Raw genomic sequence first — 17461 nt, 5'->3', positions numbered from 1 at the left:
CCACCCTATTGCCTTGTCTAAACCTTATATTCATGTCAAAAAGGAACAATTGTGGACATTTTTCACCCTTCTATTCCTTGAATTGTGTTCGTGACCATGCATTTTGTTCAGAGTTTGCAGTTGTGCCTCTTGGTGGGTTGACAAATGTTGTTGCTACAGAAAACATGAAGGATATGTTTTTGTTTGTTGATAATGGTAATGCATATAGTGGTGTTGGTAGTGGATGGGTTACAACAAAGTTTCTTTATGCATGGTTGGTAGTTGTTTTTATAGTGGCATTATGGCATATGGTCTTGGAAAGATGAAGATATAGGTTGGCGAGAATGAGAGTTGCATGAGCTTAGGTGATCTAGGAAATAAGGTATGAAAACATGAATGTTTTCATCTAGGGGGGTTGGGCTATATGAGAGGAGAATCCCAAGGCCACTCTAAACCTGGTGTATAGGAAGATACAGTGTGTATTTGGTAGTGTGAAATGGGTTCTAGGCGGAAAAGGCGATGCATGGCCGAGGATAAACGCAGGTGCGCAAAATGAAAAAAGAAAGTTCATGGGTGATCGTAAGAACTGGGCTACGCTACTTTTTGGAAGGATGCAAGGTGGCGACAGGTTCATGAAGTACAAAATTTTGGAAGTTTTTAAAGTAGTTGGAGAGGTGGCCAGAGTGACTCCAAGCGTGGAGTTGGGACTGCAGTTGAGAGGTTCTGTAGGTCTGTTTGTTTTCACCAAAGGTTGCAGGCTGGAGATCATGCAAATGTTGAAGGTCACGGAGAACAGTGTAGTGTGAGGTTTAGTTGGATCAGAGCAGAGGAAGAGCTGAAGACTAGAGAATTGGCTAGGAGGTATGTCCCCTAGGTTCTCCGTGTAGCTCCTTTGTTAGAGACTTGGTCCAGATCAAAACTGCTCAACTGTAGCTGCTGCTGAGTGTTAGCTGGATGCTGATTTTTGTGAATTTTTAAGTCATGGATGAAGAGGTGTTGCTGAGGTTTATCAGTGGAGGACCCCAAAAGTTTTTTGTGTTTTCTTCTTTTTTCTTTGAGCCCCAAGTCTCAGGGATGTTGAGACTGTCTGGTGTTGTTTTAATGAAGAATAGAGTGTGTCAAGTTTGAGTTTTGTGTGAATTGATAAGTTTTTGTGCTATGGTGCTATATTTGTGTTATTTTGATTGAGATTATGGGAGTGGAACACTTGTGAGTGCATATAGACTGCTATGTCAGAACTGAGTCACGCAAAGTTAGATGGGAGAGGAACACCTGTGAGTGCAAATCTATAGACTGTTGTGTCAGAATTGAGTCAGCCAACGTTAGATGGGAGAGGTTACAGAGTCAAATTGAATTAGTCCATTAGATCTTATCACCTATGTGTGTAGAAGGTGAGAATAGTCTTTTTGGGTTGAGAGGAACCTATTCGGGGTTTGGTCTGATAGTCAAGGTTGGCGGCAGTCGTCAACAGTCTGTTTTGAGTCGTGGAGTGAAGGCGTCTCTTAGAGTCAACTTTGCAGTTAGCAGGTCAGTTGTGGATTTGTTGTGTTGGTCCTTGGTGAGTTCTGAGGTGTTTGAGAGTATAGTGGTATTAGAGGACAATGTGGTACTACACAGTTCTGAGCCAGCTATCAGCTAGGTCAAATCTGAATCAACAAAGTGTCAGCAGAGAGCAACTGACTGGTTCAGAGAGGTTTTGAAGGTAAGAACTTGAGGCTGGTTGATATTGGAGGAAGGTTGGAAAGTCTAGAGGGCATTTACCTGATTGGGGAAAATAGGATGATTTCGGACTCAGATTTTAGTCAGCTGTGGGTCAGCTGGGTGTTAGTTGAGGTCAGCTGAGGCTTATAGTTGGAAGATCATAGCTTTTGGAGGTCAATGCTGACCTGGGAGGACAGTTGGAGGAGTTTGTTGAGTCTGTTTGGAGTGTTTATAGGTGTCCGACGGTGTCAGCTAGAGGGCTGAGGACAGGTTCAGAGTTGATTGGTAACCTAGGATTTGGGGTCTTGGTGTCCCCCAGTTCTGATCCCTTTACTTTTACTTCTTTTCTGTCTTTTGGTGGTGTTAGAGAGGCCATCACCCAGCCACCACACAACACCTTGGGTTCGAACCCCTCCACCTACTAGTTGAACTCTTACAAAAAGATAATATTTTTATTTCTTTGTTTTCAAGAGCATTTAGGGGGTGGTCTAATTTAACAAATTAATGCCAATTTTCAAAAAGATAAATAAATCATAAAAATTATTGCCATTTTTATAAGCTTGAGTCTAAGGTTGATAAAATGTAAAAAAAATAAAATAAATATACACTAATAGTTTATATACATATGGAAGAATTCTTAATTTATATGGGCCATTGAAGAAAACCTCAGGTGGTTTCAAAGAAATATACTTGTTTAAAAAAAACAAAAACTCTAAAATACTCGTTATTCAAATTTTTGTAAAGGATTGCTTTAAGATTCATATAGTTAAAGGCAAAATGGTATTCTTGGCAAAAGCCTAGTAAAGCCAAAAAAACCAAGCACACATTTAAAAATGAAACTAGTGTCAACATGAAGCATATTATTATAAAGTCATAAAAGTGGTTTAAGCCACAAAATGACTTGCATGTGATCTACATGATTTCAATACTTAGCACACACAATCTACTACCCTCTTATCTTCATTCCTGTTCGAATTTCAAGGAAATTCAATAATTGAGTTTTTGTTAAAACTTGTGTTAGCATGCCTTATAGCCTTCACTTGGATGTCTAATTTGCACATCAAATTGTGAAAAAACATAGATTATTTGTTCATATACATATAAATGAAATTTTATGTATATCATTTACCATGCAAAAAATGTGTACATACAAAATTTTATATACATCATTTACCACGTCATTACATACAAAATAAAAATAAAAAAATTATTTGACATCCAATTGTAAAAAATATACATCATTTTTTCATATACATATATAATTATTTTTTCTATATATAATTTACCATGTTAAAAAAATCTTTCAATAGTTTCATTGATGGAATATAAAAATGTGAAATATTTTCCAAGAGAGTAACCTTGTCTAGGTTATTTCTATCTTTATTTTCACTTGGGTCCTTTGAGGAGCCTTCCATGCCTTGGTCAATTGGCATATGGGATTCTAGGGCATCCTCCCCTTTAACACATAAGATTAAGCTATTAAGTTTCACATTAAGGAATGTGGAGGATTTTCTCAGCTTCATAGAAGGCATCACTAGGCAGAGGTAGATGGGGATCACTCAGTAATGAATATGAGCATGATTAAAGGGTATTGTGTGGGTTTTCAAGGGGTATGTAAGGGAAGCAAATATCACTTAAGGATAACAATGTTGGGCGAGAGTGTTCAAGGGGATTAAAAAAGCTAAAATATATAAGAGGTTGTAAGGGGGTTTGAAAATATTTCTACAAACGCATCACAAATTACACTATGGATATGAAAAATGTATTTTTAAGGGCCAAAGGAAGCTGATAAGCCTAACTTGTCAATAATCTTTAAATATGATGACTCGCTCTTTCAATATTTAAGGATTGCATCTCGATGACTCCCAGGCCTCTTAGCAAATAGGGTTGCAAAAGAAGCCACTATTTTGGAAATTTTTATAAATTTTACAAAATTTATAGAAATTTTTATAAATTTTAGAAATTTGCATAATTTTACACATATTAGCCCATATTGTTGAGGCCTCATAGAATTTTGGCTTAACAATAGGAAAAATATTGAATGTGACGAAAAACTAAGATACTTCACTTGATTGTACATAAAGAAAATGTGAGCAAATTAAGAGTCTTCACTTGAATACTATAAAGTGTCTTCACTTGACTTGATTGTATCTAGAGAAAATATGGACAAATTAAGAGCCTTCACTTGAACATACAATAAAGAGTCTCCACTTGAACCACAATAAAGAAAATGTTGACAAAAATTAAGAGTCTTCAATTGAACACACAATAAAAATGCAATATTTATTAAAGTAACGTCCGAAATTTAAGAGCCTTGACTTGGATATACCCAAAAGAAGCACATACAAAAAAAAAACAACTTTCAACTGACTTTTAATTATCATAAATCAAGGCAAGTTAAGATGAAGCATGTCCTTTAAACAACTTTCAACTGACTTTTAATTATCATAAATCAAGGCAAGTTAAGATGAAGCATGTCCTTTAAACATGTTGATCTATCTTTGCTTGATGAATGTGGACACTGTGTATCTTCACTCAATACCATGAAAAATACATAGTGTAAGTGCAAGCAAGGTATACCTTCTTGGTTCTAACCCTTTCTCTTCTTTTACACGAAACATTGAAGATTGATGATGTACATAGCTGAAATGGTTACATCCATGAGCATGGAGTGAGCATGTAGATTCTAGTGCACTAGTCTAGAGAAATCTAGTAATCCAAACTAAGGTAGATTTATGCTTTGAAATAGAGAGAATGTGATAAAAAAAATTAATTATGTACATAAAGAAAATGTGGACAAATTACGAGTCTTCACTTGAACATTCAATATTTATTAAAGTAAACATCTAAAAATGTGGTTAAAATTTAAGAGCCTTAACTTGGATGTACCCAAAAATTCCACATAAAAAAGGAATCTTTTTGTTGACTTTAATTGTCATAAAAAGAGGCAAGGTAAGAGGAACGAGGGAAGAATTCTATGGAAACCCAATGGGTGAGTTTTTTTGCTTCCTCAATGCTAAGTTTGTGCCTCATCGCAATGGGCCATTTATACTTGGTTGATATGAAACTATATTATTAATTTTTCATGTATGTCTTTCATATTACAAAAATAGACCATCTTACATTTTTTCATGTATGTCTTTCATATTGCAAAAATAGACCATCTTACATTTTTTCCTCCTAATTCACTTATAGTTGGTTATTACACTTAAAACCATTGGCCTAGTGCAAAAACACATCATTCTATTGGCATTGGGAATCCTATGGATAGCCCACATGTTCTTATTAGTAGTAACACTGATTGGTTTACCTCTCTTGTTTGTACCTTATCCTTCACCTTTAGAGTTTTCACTTAATCTTTGGTTACAACAATGAATTTTGGCCTATGAGGCTATGACTACACTTTTGAACATTTTCACTGTCTCCTTGATTGACTAGTCTCTTTACTCAAACACTTTGCTTATCCCCCTCAAATCTTGTTCTATAAATAATCATTGGAGTTCCCATCACATCGTCACAACTCTTAAAGCAGGGTAGCCTGGTATTAGGGAGTTCTTTTGTCTAGATATAGATACCTATTCTTGATTGTAAATTTTTTTTAGATCCCTACTATTAATGCACATTTTCTAATAGATCCATCCTTCCTCTTCATCACCAATAGAATGGGTGAAATGAATGGTGCTTGACTTGGCTCCAACCCATCTAATATCCATGAACTCCTTCACTTTCCTTGCCATTTCATCTCCTTCCACCTTGAAAAGATAATATGGGGGCTTGTTGATTGGTTTTGCATTTCATGAGAGAGAGAGAGAGAGAGAGAGAGAGAGAGAGAGAGGCTAAAGTATGTTCATAGTAGCATTGGGAGTAGTTGTGTGTAGCATTGTGTTTAGGATTGTATCGCACATATTTGAAAATGAGTCTAATGTATGTTTATAGTAGCGTTGTGTTTATAGCACTGTATCGGACATATTTGAAAATGAGGCTAATGTCTGTTTATAGTAGCATTGTCTTTAGTACTCTATTGGACATATTTGAAAAAGAGGTTAATGTATGTTTATAGTAGCATTGGGAGTAGTGGTGTGTAGCATTGTGTTTACCACTCTATTGGACATACTTGAAAAAATAGGGGTAGAAAGTGCAAGCATGTTGTGATGTCACTATGCGTCACAATTTTAATGTCACTCTTAGCATCATAAAATGTGACACTTAATGATGCTTGAATCCTAGCCTAAAAATTTATATTTTAAGGCCATTTATGTTGACAAGGGGGCGTCATTAGAGCCCCTTTCCCTTGTAGTGAAATTTATATTTTAAGGCCATTTGTGTTGACATGGGGGCGTTGAAAAGATGCAGGGGGGAAGAGAGCTTGAGCTCTTGCAAGCACACACACACACACTCACAAAACCCTAATAGAGAACACACAAGGTGAGAGGCTGAAAATCTTCTTCTTCTCTACTCAACACTCAACACACCATATACAAGAATAAGAGTACACAATAATATGAAAGGTACTCAACCAAATACATACACGGGTTCTCTATAGTGTGAACCCGACTAAATGAGCTGGCGCTATAACTATGCCAGTCTCTAGAATGGCTGTCACACAGCCTGTCATCCCACTGGCCGCATATCTCCCAAGATCTCACCAACCATGCCAGTGGTGTAAGTGTGGGGCCTATCCCCCAGGCGGGTCATTAGTGGCCACCGCCTCACTAGACGAGCTCGATATCTCAACACTCCCCCTCGAGCTCAACTCCATCTCATGTACACCAAGCGAAGCTCTGAATCTGCGAAGCTTCTCTGTACCCAATGCTTTGGTGAAGATGTCAGCTACCTGATCCTCTGTGCTGACATAAACAAGGTCAAGATCTCCTGCCAAGACCTTCTCTTTGATGAAGTGGTAGTGGACCTCTATGTGCTTCGTACGAGCATGAAAGACTGGGTTCCTGGCCAACTGTATACTGCTAATGTTGTCACAGAAAATGACAACTTGTCTATCCATTGATAGACCCAAATCTGCAAGCAGCTTTCTCAACCAAGCTACCTCACATGCTGCCATAGCAGCTCCTCTATACTCGGCCATTGTACTGGATAGAGCAACCGTAGGCTGCTTCTTGCTGCTCCAAGTAACAGCAGCACTCCCCAAAGAAAACATGAATCCACTGGTAGATCTTCTGTCTGAGATACTACCAGCCCAATCAGCATCTGTGTACCCATGTACACATATCTCTGTCCCAGTCTCATAGAATAGTCCACAATGCAAAGTAGACTTCACATACCTCAGTATGCGTCTCACTGCATCCAAATGCGGTTTCCGTGGAACCTGCATAAACTGACTCACCAACCCAACAGCATAGCTCAAATCTGGTCTGGTGATCGTCATGTAGATCAAACTTCCTACTATGCTCCTGTACATAGTAGGATCCTCCAAGATCTCTCCTGAATCTGCACTCAACTTGCCATTCTGATCCAATGGCATAGAAATAGGCTTACAGCCTGTCATACCATACTTGGACAACATGTCCAAGCCATACTGTCTCTGCAGTAATCCAATACCATGTGGTGACCTAATCACCTCAATGCCCAAGAAATATCTGAGCTCCCCCAGATCCTTCATCTCAAACTTTTGTCTAAGCAAGATCTTTACATCAAAGATCTCTGCATCATGGTCCCCCGTAATGATCAAGTCATCTACATAGATGACAACAAGCACAACCCCTCTATCACCATGTCTCACATACAGCGAGAAATCTGCATTGGCTACATGAAAGCCAATAGTGACAAGATATTCAAAAATCTTGTCAGACCATGCTCGGGGTGACCCACATCCTCATAACCAGGTGGCTGCAATGCATTCTTTACATCCATCTGATGTAAAGACCATTGCTTTGACACAGCCACTGCTATCACAACTCTCACCGTTGCCATCTTGGCAACTGGGCTGAAAGTTTCCTCATAATCAATTCCATAGGTCTGTGCATATCCTTTGGCTACCAATCTAGCCTTGTACTTGTTTATGCTTCCATCACTGTTATGTTTAACTTTGTACACCCACTTGCATCCAATGGCTTTCTTGCCTTCAGGCAATTGCACTAAGTCCCAAGTTTCATTTCCATATAGTGCATCCATCTCCTCATCCATAGCTTTCTCCCAACACACATTTCCAACAGCCTCATCAATGCATGTGGGCTCTACAACCTACACAACCTTTGCCATATATGCATAGTGATGTGCTACATAACCATCATATGTAAATCTCTGCACACGGTTCTTCACTCTCCTTGATCTTCGCAGCTTTTCATTCATGGCTTCCATAGCTTTCTTTACACCAGGTGTTCTCATAGCTGGGATCCCAAGCTCCTCATCAAGGCTCATATCTGAGCCACTAGACTCTCCATCAACATGAGAATGCCCTGCAGAGATGTCAGGCATACCAAGGGGCTCAACCACTTTCTCTTTTCCTTTACGTGATGTAGTAATCACATTTGCAGGGCTGGTATTATGACGCAGCCTGCCACTCCATGGTCTATCAATAGACCCACTAGATGAGGACTCTCCTCCTGGTCCACTCAAAGACTGTGATTGCTGACCTGCATTCTGTGCAACCACACTTCCACTCACATCAGCCCCAATAGCTTCTTTTTCAGCAGCATACCAGCTGCTCATCTCATCAAAGACAACATCCCTACTTACCCTCAACTCACGTGTAGCAGGGTTATAACACCTGTATCCCTTTTGCTCAAGGGAATATCCAATAAACACACATTTTTCAGCTTTCGGATCCAGCTTAGTTCTCAGCTCATCTGGCACATGCACATATGCAATGCATCCAAAGACTTTCAGATGAGACAAATCTGGTTTTTTGCCAGTAAATCTTTGGAGTTACATCATGTATGGCTGTAGTTGGAGTCCTGTTCATGATGTATACTGCTGTAGAAACAGCCTCAGCCCAATAGCAATGCGGCATATTCTTCTCTTCCATCAATGCCCGCGCAATCTCAGCAATGTGCATGTTTTTTCGCTCAGCAACTCCATTTTGCTGCGGAGTGTATCTGCATGTAAACTGTCTCCGAATACCATTCTTCTTCAAAAATTCAAAGAACTCATTGGAGAAGTATTCTCCCCCTCCATCTGACCTTAGGCACTTGACATATTTCCCTGTTTGCTTTTCAACCAAAACTCTGAAATTCTGAAAGTGAGTGAACACTTCACTCTTCTCCTTCATGAAATATACCCACACTTTCCTCGTGTGGTCATCAATGAAAGTCACATAATACCTGCAGCCTCCCATAGATATGGTCTTCGTAGGACCCCATACATCTGAATGCACAACATCTAGTGCATTTCTGCTCACATATCTGTTACGTGGAAACACATGCTTTGTTTGCTTCCCAAATTGGCATGCTTCACATATTTTTTGCATACCTTCCACTTTAAATTTTGACAGCCCTGTCACAATTCCTTTTGTCTGCATAGACTTCAATCTCTGCACATTTACATGTCCAATTCTTTTATGCCATATGTCTGTGTCTGCAACAACTCCTGAACCATTTGCAAACATTGTAGCACTCATTTCAGGCATGTCTACATTCAATGTAAACATTCTGCCCACTCTGTTGCCTTTTGCAACCAACCTGCACTTGTCTTTGAAATCTTCAACATAACACCCATCAGGGTTAAACCGAACCTGCAAACCCTGCTCAATCATCTGGCCAACTGAAACCAGATTCTTTGTTATGTTCGGTACATGAAGTACATCTGCAAGGTACTTCACTTTGCCATCCTGCATAGACAATGGCACATCTCCAATGTGGGCAATTGGATGAGCAGTGTCATCCCCTGTTTCCACAAAACCTGGTCTTTCCGGGTTTTTCATCTCCTTGAACCACTCTCCATGACTCGTCATGTGGTTCGAAGCGCCTGAATCCACATACCATACATTATCCTTTTGTGCTGCATCAACATTTTCAGACATGGCATTCACAATATGCTGCATAACAAACAACCTTTCATTATCCTCATTATTTCTGCTTGAGGATGCATAGTTGTTTTGCTGCACTTTTCCATTTTGCATGTCAGCCTGCTTCTTATAACATTCTGACTGCACATGTCCAGGCTTACCACAATAATAGCATTCACGTGCATCATTATATTGTCTTTGCCAATTTCCACGGCCTCTTTGACTCCCCTTGCCTCTGAATTTGCCTCTTCCACCTGCGTGTTGTTGTTGTTGTTGATTCTGGGACTGTTGTTGTTGCTGCTGCTGCTGGCCATAATTCTGATTACCTGTTCGACCACCTCCTTGACCGCGTCCACGGCCTCCTCTACCTCGTCCTCTTCCTGAACTCGTGTAGAAGGCCTGTTGCTCTGAACTGTTTTTGCTTTGTGAAGACTGTTGGTCTTCACCCAAGTTCTTCTCTTCGATAATCAGCATAGACACCAAATCTGTAAAGTTGGAAATGTTTTCCCGAGTCTGAATAGACGTCTTAAACGCCTTGTATTGTGGCCCGAGACCACGTAGACAGACTTCCACCTTGTCATCATCATCTACTGACACACCAATAGATGCAAGGGATTCCACAATACCCTTTATCTTCAGCGCATAGTCATTCACAGACATGCTCTTTTTCTCCACAGTATGAAGTTCATTCTTCAACTGTATCTTACGTGCCTTGGTGTTTGTTTCATAAAGCTTTACCAAGGTGTCCCATGCCTCCTGGGGGGACTTGGCATCCTGAATGTGCCCAATCATGGTGTCCTGAATACTAATGGATAGCCAATACATAACCTTCCTGGCTCCTTGATTCCAGTCTTTAAACTCTTTCACATCTGCAGCAGTCGGATTTATATCCGGTATCTCCGGTGCCTCTTCATGCTCACCTTCTATGTAGTCCCAATAGCCTTTTCCCATCAAGAAATTCGTCAACCTGAACCTCCAAGCATGGAAGTTATTCTTGTCGAGCTTCTCAGCCACAATCTGTGTTATGCCATCATTAGACATCTTGCCAAACACACAATTTTACCAGAAACTGCACTCTGGTTTTTCCTGCACAACTGTTGTATTTTCGGCACAACGGTACTGCAGTCCACTCAAATGTCACAACCAGTGACCTCAATGTGCATACATACACCCAATGGCAACTGTAGACCTCTTTGTAGCACCCACAGTGTCTGCACAGCCAATCTGTCTTCCTACAGTACTTAAAACAGAGTTCTGCAGAGAATCGATGACTTAACCGCAGTGCTCGAAATCGCCTGCTTTCTGAAAAACAGAGGTCCAGACGCGCCCGAAACGCGTTTTCGGCCCGAAAATTTAGTCCAAAGGACTGTATAGTTGCCCTATAGCTTTACTCCCGCGAAGAAAGCTCCTCAATCAGAGACCGTTTGCCGGTGCCTCCCGTAGAGCTCCCGACAAGGGTGTAGTCACCAACACAAATAGGGAAGAGTAGTTGCAGCTCTTACCCTCGTACCGCTTCCTGTAGTTCTCTTGCTTGCAGCTCAGCCCTTAGCACGAACCAGGCTCTGATACCATGAAAAGATGCAGGGGGGAAGAGAGCTTGAGCTCTTGCAAGCACACACACACACTCACAAAACCCTAATAGAGAACACACAAGGTGAGAGGCTGAAAATCTTCTTCTTCTCTACTCAACACTCAACACACCATATACAAGAATAAGAGTACACAATAATATGAAAGGTACTCAACCAAATACATACACGGGTTCTCTATAGTGTGAACCCGACTAAATGAGCTGGCACAAAAACTATGCCAGTCTCTAGAATGGCTGTCACACAGCCTGTCATCCCACTGGCCGCATATCTCCCAAGATCTCACCAACCATGCCAGTGGTGTAAGTGTGGGGCCTATCCCCCAGGCGGGTCATCAGTGGCCACCGCCTCACTAGACGAGCTCGATATCTCAACAGGCGTCATTAGAGCCCCTTTCCCTTGTAGTGCTAATTTATCAAGGAGCTAAATTAATTAATGGCATGATTTCTAAGGGCCTAAATTACAAGGGAGAAATTGAACTTGCTTTAAATAGCTTCATGATCATGTGAAATGTAATAAGTGAGAATAGATTATTGAAGTGATGGAATTATTAGAGTTTTCTAGGTTTACTACATAAACATGATGATCGTGCGAAATGTAATAAGTGAGAATAGATTATTGAAGTGATGTAATTATTAGAGTCTTCTAAGTTTACTATATAATCATGATGATCATGTGAAATGTAATAAGTGAGAATAGATTATTGAAGTGATGAAATTATTAGAGCCTTTTAAACTTGGTCCATGTATGGACCCATGTGTCTACTTCTAAGACATTGAGGCAGATTTTTTTGCTTGCTTCTCATTAACTTGTATGGAACTTACTATATAAGCATGTTGATCATGTGAAATATTAGCCCGCGATGGAATCTTTTAGGCTTTATGCAAGCCTATGCATAAAGCCAAATGCATAGAGCTTTATGCATAGGCGATCAAAGCGAGCACTGAAGCAGAAAAGTGATGGGGCAAGAAGTTGAAGTAAAAAAACTATTAACCAAGAAGTAAAAGATTAAAGGATAAGAAGAATCAAATTTCTATATTTAGCATTTCCTTGGCCACCATGAAAAACAGAGTTTTCATGGCGTGAAAAACTTAATTATTTTGTGCCCTTTGCATTGTGTTCTTAAATTTGATGAATATCTACACCCCCTTGTAGTTGACGGGTGATGGCAACTCTAAGATCACGCAAATCTTGTTTTCATTTGTGTGGAGATGATGTTCTTGGAAATGATGTAACAATGTGTTTAACCTAGAGTTTATAAAGGACTATGGGCATGGCCCAATAAGACAATTATAAGGCCAAGTTGTAAATAATCACTTTTATCACTTTTACTCAATATCAATTAAGCCTTGCTCATGCAAGCTTTCATGGTGACCTTCACCCATGTAAACGATGTCTTGTGTTCCTGACTCCACGTTAACGAAACTTCTCTCTTCCTCCCTTCTTTCATTGGCCTCAACCCTTGCCTTGGATTGAAACTTGGTAAAGGGGTGAGAAGTGCTTGGCCCAGGAGATCAGCAAGTATCACAGACTACATCAAATCGATCATCACCAAGTGGCAACACTTCCATTGGAAAATGCAAATGCAAGTATTAGAAAAGGGCACATGCATGGTTTTATGGTGAGAAATTGCTAAGATTGGGAAAATTTGTGTGACAATGGTTGGATGCATTTACCATGGGCATTGGATAGTTTATAATGCTATGATTTTGGCTATATAATTTGATGCTTTGATTCATTGATGTTTGGCAATAAATACAAAGGAGGTTATGCCAAAATTTTGACAATTTTGGCAGTTTCTATAGTAGCACAAAACACCAATTTAGTCCAAAACCATTGGGGTTGTTTTGAAGGTAGCTTGAAATTATTATCCAAGAGCTACATTTGGAGCACTCAAGTGCCTGATTCTGACAACGATTGCATTCTCAACCCTGGCAAGAGTCACTGCTAGGTCAAAACTTGGCCCATTCAAAAACAACAATTCAATTTTGACATTTGAGCATATGTGTGGTTAGTATATGTCATAACCTTCCCAACAAACTAAAAACCATTTGATTTGGAAGTCGCTTGCTAGGTTAATCAACATAGTTGACTTTGACCTAAAAGTTAAAACAGAGAATACCTAGCCTTTGATTAAAGTAAAAGTTAAAACAGAGAATACCTAGCCTTTGATTAAAGTGAAGTGGTTTGCGGGGCGGGTAGTACTAGCCATCAACAATCCATCAAGACAATCCAATTAAGATTCCGACCTATATGCAAGGTTTTAGGGTCAATTCTTCATTTTCAACAATGTAATAGAAACCCTGAAATAGAGAATATTAGAGCATTTGGATATTCTACTGTTTTGGTATAGTTGGGTAGCATGCATCTAGAGCTATCCATAGAGCTCAAGATCTCTAATTTCTGACAACTTTTGAGTCTCCTACAACTAATTTTCCATTCAGCCTTGGCACTAAGGGGTAGACCTCAAAAGGCAAAAGAAACGTCACTTGAAGAAATGGAAGAGGTTGCAAATATGGGTAATGTTCTTGCACACATGAGAAGAGCACGGACATTGATGAGGGATTAGAGTATAACTATGATGAGCCGGTCTCACCAACACTCATGAGAATGCAAGTGGGCATGCTAGACCAAGTGTGCAAGTGACATATCGAGACAAACAATGATACACAAACAATGCTTGAAATGATGTGTATGATGCTTCAATCAATCGACCAAAATCAAGCCCAACAAGCCAACACATTTGGGATCTTGGTTGAGAATATGACAAGAACCAAGCTACTTTGATTGAAAGTGTGAACCGGAATCACATGTCATTGCTTGAAGATTTCAAGGGGGATTCCATCCACAAGCAAAGAGCTCCAGTGAAAGAGTTACCTACACAAGGCAATGCAAATGTGATGGCTTCCGGAAAAGGCTTGAGTCCTTCATAACAACTGGGAGACTTCTTCAATCAACACAAGAACTTGGGTTGCAAGCATGTGCAATCAGACACAATAAAGAAAATTTGCTACCAAAATCATTATCTTTTAGGAGTTTGCCTTCACACATTCCGTCTACATTACACAGTGATACAAAAGGGAAGTGTGTGGCTTTTGACTTTACACATGTGGATGAGTCTTGGAATCATGATGACCCACCCATGAGGCCACACGTGCATAATGCCCGGATGATGATGATGAATTCAAAGGCATCAAAGATAAGGTTGTCTTCTTAAAATTCAAAGGAGAAGGATTAAGCAATGAGGAATATGATGAATGGGTTGATAAAGATATGTATCATGAGATGCACCCAAGAAGTGATCACGCTAAGGTGTACTTTGTCTCACTCCACATGGAAGGGTATGCACACACTTGGTGGTGACATTTGCATGACAATGGTTATGAGATTACCACACGGGGTGCTAAATACATCAAGGGCCTTAAACCAACCATTGGGGGCAGATGTATGAGCACAAAGGCCTAATAACCTCCAAGAAGCTATTATGTATGCCAAGATCTATGAAGATAAATATGCATATAGAGGGCCAAAAAGAAGTGGAGGTAGGGCTGATTTGAATGCCCCAACTTTTGGGAAGTTTGCAAACAAGAGATGCTTCTTCAACTCCCACCATTCCTAGATATCCAATCGTCTATGGTGGTGGTGCTAAGCCAAATTTCAAATTTGGGTCAAATCCTTCCAAGAGCGGGGATGGAAAGCCACCCAATTTTGGTGTCAACAATAAAAGCAAGTTTATGAAGTCAACAATAAAAGCAAGTTTATGTGTATTAATGATTTGAGGAATAAAGGGCTTTGCTAAAAATGTGGTGAAAAGTGGAACATAACATTTCAAAACTTGCAAAGCCAAAATATCACCCTGTTAACATGGTCTGTTGCCATATATATAGGCAGTGATGTGTGTGAACACACTTAGGATCACCGGGGCACTTTTTCCCTCTTTAGGAGGTTTTTTCCCTCGGCTTGTATATACGCCCATCACTCTAGGGCTAACTTATTTTTTGTACATTGACACAATCTAATACACTTTGTGTTGTGTGCATTCTTGCTTCTTCTTCTCCAAGCTTTGTGTGCTTTCCTGTAACCATAATTCCAACAATTGGTATCAGAGCAGGCATCGGCTCCCAGGGCTACGCCGCCAGCACCCTCTGACTCACGTTCTCCGATTGAGGTGAGTTTTCACGAGCACTTGTAGGTCCCTATATTCTGCATCTGAATTTGCATCTGAGGTCGTTTCGGGCTCCGTTTTTGCATTTCAAGTTCTGCACAGGTGTTTTCGTCATTTTCTACAGAAATTTTGACAGTGCAGTTTTCTGCAAAACAAACATACGTACTCTATTGTGGACCGTGCTACATAGCACGAGTTGTTTTCTGTTCAGTCTTTGCTTCATTACAGGTAGCTTTTGCATTAGTTTTAGTCAGTGGCCATGGTTGATAACAGTAATGATGTATTTCGCATGTTGTCTGCTGAAGACAGGATGGAGACAGCAACTACCCACTTTGGGCATACATGATGCAGCATGTTTTGGTTGCAAAAGGAGTGTGGAACATTGTGCAAGGCATGGATATACGTCCAGGTTCTGTGGATGTAGGATCTGTTGAGGATGTTGTAGGATCTAGCAGCTCTACTGTTGCTGCTGTTTTACCCACTGCTGAACAAGCTCGTTGGGATGGTAAAGATGCGCAGGCTCATGCCTTGATTGCACTTTCTATCAAACGTAACATCACCCCACATATTCGTTCAGCTAAAACAGCAAAATAGGCTTGGGATATTCTAGCTGGTTTGTATGCAGGTCGTAACGAGGCAAAAATCGCTTACCTGCGTAAAGAGCTAGAATTGAAGATTATGCAAGAAGATGATGACATGAATGTATTTCTTGCTAAGATTAAAGATCTCAAAGAACAGTTGATTTCTGCAGGTGAGATTATTCCTGATCATTCTCTTGTGCAGACTGTTCTTGATGCTTTACCTGAGACATATCAGACTTTTGCTTCCAGTGGAGACTTCTTAATGAGGACAGACCTGATGCTGTCAAGTATGATACTTTAGTCAACAAGCTCTTGCAAGAAGCGTAGTCCAGGCAAAACAGGGCCAGGCAGCGTGCAGTTGATCAAGCATTTATTGCTGCCCAGCAGCAGAGAAGAAGGAGAAGGCTCTTGATAAAGGCAAGAAAAAGACCAGGTGTAACTATTGTAAGGCAAATGCCCTAAGCTAAAGGCTAAAGAGGCAAAGAAGAAAGAGTCAAATGCAGCCACAATAGCGGATGCTTCTACAAATTCAGATTCTGCAAATGTTGTGCAGGATACAGAATGGGCGTTTAGCATGTATTGCCAGTATGACCCATCTGTACATGATGCATGTTTGGCAGTTTCTGTTGACTCTCATGTTTGGTATTTTGACAGTGGTGCTACAAGCACATTACCTCGCATCGTGATATGTTCACTTCTCTTGAGGCTGTCCCTAATGGGAATACTGTCACATGTGCCAATAATGCTTCTTACCCAGTGAAGGGCGTTGGTAAAATTATGCTTAATGCTGCAGATGGCAGCGCTTTCACACTTTCAGATGCTTTGTATGTGCCAGGGATAAAGAAGAATCTATTGTCTGTCTCTGCGCTTGCTAGACTTGGACTTGTAGTCAATTTGTGGATGACAGATGTACTGTTCATGATTTGACTTCTGGTGATACGATTATTGCATCTGGCACCTTGTTTCGTGGGTTGTATAGGCTCAATTCTTATGACAAGTATGTGGAAGATTCAGCAAATGCAGTTTCTGATGAAAAGGCTGTTTCAGATGCAAAACTATGGCATGCTCGTTTTGGTCATCTGAACTTTGCTAGTTTGCTGCGTTTGTAGAAATTTGATATGGTTGCTTCATTGCCCCCTCTTGAGGCACCATTGAAACATGTTTGTGAAGGCTATATTTTGGGCAAAATGCAGCGTTCTGCGTTTCCAAAGGATGGTTCTGTGCGGGCCACTCGCAAATTGCAACTTGTACATAGTGATGTATGTGGGCCTATGCAAACTCCGTCATTTGGTAATAAACACTTGTACTTCGTGACTTTCATTGATGATTACTCAAGGCATGCATGGGTATATCCACTAAAGGCAAAGTCCGAAGTGTTTTTGTGCTTCAAACAATTTATGCTTATGGTTGAAAATGTATCCAATTGTACTGTGGGCACCCTCCGCGTTCTGATCGAGGGGGGGAGTACATGTCTAAAGAGTTTGAT

This window comes from Cibotium barometz, chromosome 47 (genome assembly GCF_041138505.1).
Source record: "Cibotium barometz isolate CiBa-2024 chromosome 47, ASM4113850v1, whole genome shotgun sequence".
Taxonomy (NCBI): Eukaryota; Viridiplantae; Streptophyta; class Polypodiopsida; order Cyatheales; family Cibotiaceae; genus Cibotium; species Cibotium barometz.
This window is presented reverse-complemented; position numbering follows the sequence as displayed.